Here is a 6,000-nt window from a genome sequence, read left to right on the forward strand (position 1 = left end):
GTCCGGTTCGTTCCACAAGGAGACGGCTTATTTTACACTATATTTTAAACAACTAAATTTGTACAAAATATATATAATTATATATAATAATATAAAAAGGGAGGTTTTACCGTTTAATGACTGATTTGTCGATTTTATATTTTAAGCGAAGCGTAAAGTAAATGACGATATTTAACTAACGATAAAATAAATAACAATAATTAAAATGACAATAAATAAAAGTACGAGAAAATATAAAATAAAATATATTATGCTTATTTAAACTTCCGTACTCATGATGTTTGACGTTTTGATTTTAATTTATTACCCTGGGTTAATTGTCCTTTGTCCTGGATTATTTGATAAGTCCATCTGGTTTTGTCCATAATAGTCCATCAGTCATAATTATAAAGTGCGAGGGTCTTCGCCAAATTAACCTTATACCCGAAGTCAAATATTCCAACTAATTAGTGATTTAAACCGTAATAAGGTTTTAATACATTGTTAATGATTACACCAGGTTATCGACTGCGTGTAACCCAAGGTTTTAATACTTTATTAACAATTACACCAATTTCCCTTGAATGTAATCCACCCCTGTTTTAATGAGTCCATTGACTATTAATCCATTCCCGTGTCCGGTCAAATGAATAATTATTAGTATTTATAAATATCCCGCCCACCATACCCAGTCAAGCGTATGTGGTTATATATAAATACGTCAAATTATAAATCTCTACATTAAATTAACAAGATATCATTTAGTTAATCAAATATAAAGTCCATTAATAGCCCATAGTCTAATTTTCACAAGTGTCGGTCTTTTGTCCAAACCCCAATTATGGTCCAAAGCCCAATAACCCCGTCTTAATATTTAGTCCAACATCACGATTTCTTCGGCTCAAATAAGCATAATAATAAGTTTTAAACCCCAATTATGGTCCAAAGCCCAATGATGAGTTTTAAACGTGGGCTGCTCGGTTTTATTATAATATATAATATAATATATATAATTTTATATAATTATATATATATATATATATTATATTATATTTTTGTGCATAATTGACTTGTAATTTTAGGCCCGTTGACTCGCGCATTAATGCTCGCTTTATGTCTCGGTTCCGGATTTTCGAATGTCCTTTCGTACGCGTAGATATTTTGTATTTTGCGTTTCGCAATTTGTAATTTTCACAAAAAATTATTTTCCTTAACTCCCAAAATTCGCGCAAGTCTTTAACTCACTTTTAATGGCACTTTTGAGTGCACTATGACTTTAGTGGCACTTTTCTAGCTTTAGTGGCACTTTTTCTTCAATTCTTTAATCTTCGTGCTTCGTCTTCACATTTATTTATTTAAACGATTACAACTTAAAAATAGAATAATTATAACTAAAAACTTTACATATTGGGATGATATTGTGACTAAATATATGTTCATTTGGAGCACTATCAAATATCCCCACACTTAAACGTTGCTTGTCCTCAAGCAATACAGAACTTGAAATTAAATCACACTTCACTTGAATCACTTTTTTTTTATTCTCACACTTTATACATCAGTGATTTTAATACGGCGGTATAAACAATGATAGTAACGATGTGGTTTACAATCCCACGTGACTATGAAAATTTAGATCCTTTAAAGAAATTGGATCTTTATGAAAACATTTGATCTTTTTGAAAATGCATGCTAGCTTTTACCCTAGATAAGTTTTCCGGAATAACCCTTCACCGGTGTTTGCAAAGTATTTTTGTGGGTTTTGTGGGTTTCAGATTTGAAAATTTTAGCTCAAAACTTTGCGATTTTGTGTCACCCACTTGCTAACCTTGTATTAGGAAAGCAACACGTCTAGTATAGTTGCTCCGTATATTACCTTTCGGTAAACTACCGTCCGGTTGTAAAGGAAAGCGTTGAACAAGCAACTGTTAAGGCAATGTCTAATGACATGCAGATGTTCATGGTCTACAACGTGTCGGATGCAATTACTATCCTTTGTAGGAGAAATAGTAAAGATTACCCTATAATTTTTCGGTCTGGCACAAGGTCCTGTCTTTGACCATGCTATGCAACCACCGTTCTTATGGTTGACACCCGATTTGGTTCAGGTGACCTAATGAATTCCAGGTGAATTCTTAGGATTTTACGTTCAATGGTAATGAACGCATTGAAAATGGGCTTTTAGAAAACAAATCGGTTTTAATTAGATCAAAATATTTTCTCGTTCAAGCTCGAGTTTAGATATCATTGAATTCCATGAGTTTGTAATTCTCAATCTTTAAGGTCAATCTCAAGGATTGAGTAATATCAGGCTTAAATGCTGATTTTTAATCTTTTAGGAGATTATCCTTTCTAAAGGTCTGATTCATTAGTCTTATCAAGCTAATTTGCACGGCGTCCTCCCCATTTTACGAGATAGATCCTCTCATGGATAGGATAAGTCTGACCACATGGCGACCCTGTTTGATGTTGAGGTCCGTGGATTTCCAGTTGATTTTCGAGAAAACTATTCAAGGTTTTTCGTAGACTCTACAACTGGTCTGGATGACAACTTCCTGACCTAAATCAAGAAGCGCATTTCTTTTTCGGAAGACTTTACTTCTTTTTAATGATGGAATTGATTCATCGTGTAGATCCATCTTTCTTTCATCTTTATTACAATAAATCGGGTAAAACAGTTAATTTAGTCCAAGACAAAAGCACCTGCAATAAACTTCACAGAAACATGTGATAGATACTTTTTAATTGAATAACTTGGTACATTCTCCCCACACTTGGCTTTTTCTTTGCCTTTTTATTCTCCTTTATTCCATTTTAAATGAATTCAAGCATTTTATGTTGTTTCTCAATTTATGTCCTTTCCGAGGTAACAATAATTTCGGTATTATCACCTAGTTTTATCGTTCATAAATATGTATAAACATAATTTTGAATTCATTTAGTTGAAAATTTTTCAAATTTTCACAAAATTTGGCAATTAAACCAAGTGTAAACACGAGAGAATTTATAACCCTTCCCCACACTTGAGATCATGCAATGCCATCATTTGCATGAAATCAGACTATAATTATAAATTCGTGGGGGGTGATTAGTGTAGAAAAGTGATTAAAAATACCCAGTTTGTAATTACAAAGCTCGTCGAATAATAGATGACGTCCCATCGTTCATTACTTTCGTTATTTTATCACACGTGTTTTTCTTCAAAAATGGTTTCTTTTCTAAAATGTTTGCTAAACTTTGAAAATGCGTCTTTTACCCTAATTTATCATACATTTTTATTAACGAGTTATGCACTAACCCGAACCCCTAATTTAACGTTGAGTGGGGTTAGACTTCCCCACACTTAGTTGATGACATGTGAAGTCGGTAGAATAAGTTTCACGAATTAAAATAGTGAGCCTGTTATTTACATCTCGGGTGGTGTATAATATATCAATGGGGTTAAAGTTTAGACCCACCCGATTGTCACTACTTAATTCTTTTTTAAGTGTAACTTTTAGTAAATGGATATGTCTCTTTTCTGGTTCTTGGTCAAATGGATCGATATACACCGACATACATGTAGTGACCCGAACTTTTCCATGTTTATATATATTAATTGAGATTGTTATTTACATGATTAAATGTTTCCAACATGTTAAGTAATCAAACTTGTTAAGACTTGATTAATTGAAATATGTTTCATATAGACAATTGACCACCCAAGTTGACCGGTGATTCACGAACGTTAAAACTTGTAAAAACTATATGATGACATATATATGGATATATATATATATATAGTTAACATGATACTATGATAAGTAAACATATCATTAAGTATATTAACAATGAACTACATATGTAAAAACAAGACTACTAACTTAATGATTTTTAAACGAGACATATATGTAACGATTATCGTTGTAAAGACATTTAATGTATATATATCATATTAAGAGATATTCATACATGATAATATCATGATAATATAATAATTTAAAATCTCATTTGATATTATAAACATTGGGTTAACAACATTTAACAAGATCGTTAACCTAAAGGTTTCAAAACAACACTTACATGTAACGACTAACGATGACTTAACGACTCAGTTAAAATGTATATACATGTAGTGTTTTAATATGTATTTATACACTTTTGAAAGACTTCAATACACTTATAAAAATACTTCTACTTAACAAAAATGCTTACAATTACATCCTCGTTCAGTTTCATCAACAATTCTACTCGTATGCACCCGTATTCGTACTCGTACAATACACAGCTTTTAGATGTATGTACTATTGGTATATACACTCCAATGATCAGCTCTTAGCAGCCCATGTGAGTCACCTAACACATGTGAGAACCATCATTTGGCAACTAGCATGAAATATCTCATAAAATTACAAAAATATGAGTAATCATTCATGACTTATTTACATGAAAACAAAATTACATATCCTTTATATCTAATCCATACACCAATGACCAAAAACACCTACAAACACTTTCATTCTTCAATTTTCTTCATCTAATTGATCTCTCTCAAGTTCTATCTTCAAGTTCTAAGTGTTCTTCATATATTCTACAAGTTCTAGTTACATAAAATCAAGAATACTTTCAAGTTTGCTAGCTCACTTCCAATCTTGTAAGGTGATCATCCAACCTCAAGAAATCTTTGTTTCTTACAATAGGTTATCATTCTAATACAAGGTAATAATCATATTCAAACTTTGGTTCAATTTCTATAACTATAACAATCTTATTTCAAGTGATGATCTTACTTGAACTTGTTTTCGTGTCATGATTCTGCCTCAAGAACTTCGAGCCATCCAAGGATCCGTTGAAGCTAGATCCATTTTTCTCTTTTCCAGTAGGTTTATCCAAGGAACTTAAGGTAGTAATGATGTTCATAACATCATTCGATTCATACATATAAAGCTATCTTATTCGAAGGTTTAAACTTGTAATCACTAGAACATAGTTTAGTTAATTCTAAACTTGTTCGCAAACAAAAGTTAATCCTTCTAACTTGACTTTTAAAATCAACTAAACACATGTTCTATATCTATATGATATGCTAACTTAATGATTTAAAACCTGGAAACACGAAAAATGTAGCGACCCGACCAAATCATGTTTGACGGTGCCGTCTACTTAGGTCCCGTTACGTGGTCATAAGTCTTTAAGACAAAGTTTGACCAAAATATGTCGCCTTCATTTCAAAATAAAGATTGTTCCCAAAGTTTACAAGAATTGTTCAACCAATAGTTAAGTTACAACGTTATAATACGAATGAAATCTAGGCGACACGGTTTAAAGTAAAGTCAAAAGACGCTCCATGAAATGCACATATACTCGACATCCAATGCAAGTATCAAATAATGAGCGGAAGCATGTATCATGTATCGTTCAAGGACCTGAGAAAAACATAGAAATCTGTCAACGAAAACGTTGGTGAAATCATAGGTTTAAGTAAGTAAGTACAAGTGAACCACAAGATTTGCATCAATGAAATAATAGTAATACATTCCAAAAGTTTGTTTCACGAGCACCCAATTATCAATGCTTAACATTTCCTTCCATTGAACCCCATCATTTAGTGCTAGAACATACACTGTTTCTCGAAAATATATTTCATTCGTAAACGGTAGCGAACCGTTTGAATGAGGGTTTGTCAAACCCATATGGATCCATACAACATAAGTTCTCGCTTACACCCGGCAAGTGTAACTAATGATAATCGAATTGAGGATTTTGTTCTAAACTCGTATGTAGAATGTTTGTTTTCCTGTACTTGTGTTCACTTAGTTCAAAAGAATCGTTTATGTTTTCTCATCCCAAATATAAGTTCAAAAAGAGTAAAAGTGGGACTATGATCTCACCTTGAGTGCACGAGTAGTAAAGTACTTCGACAAGTAAACGTGTGCAAAGAACAATGCTAGTCTTGACCTAAACAAATAGGTCGTATCAATAACGGTAAACACGATAGGTCAAAGATGTTCAATTAGTCCTATGGCTCGTTACGACTCAATA

This window comes from Rutidosis leptorrhynchoides, chromosome 3 (assembly GCF_046630445.1).
Source record: "Rutidosis leptorrhynchoides isolate AG116_Rl617_1_P2 chromosome 3, CSIRO_AGI_Rlap_v1, whole genome shotgun sequence".
Classification (NCBI taxonomy): Eukaryota; Viridiplantae; Streptophyta; class Magnoliopsida; order Asterales; family Asteraceae; genus Rutidosis; species Rutidosis leptorrhynchoides.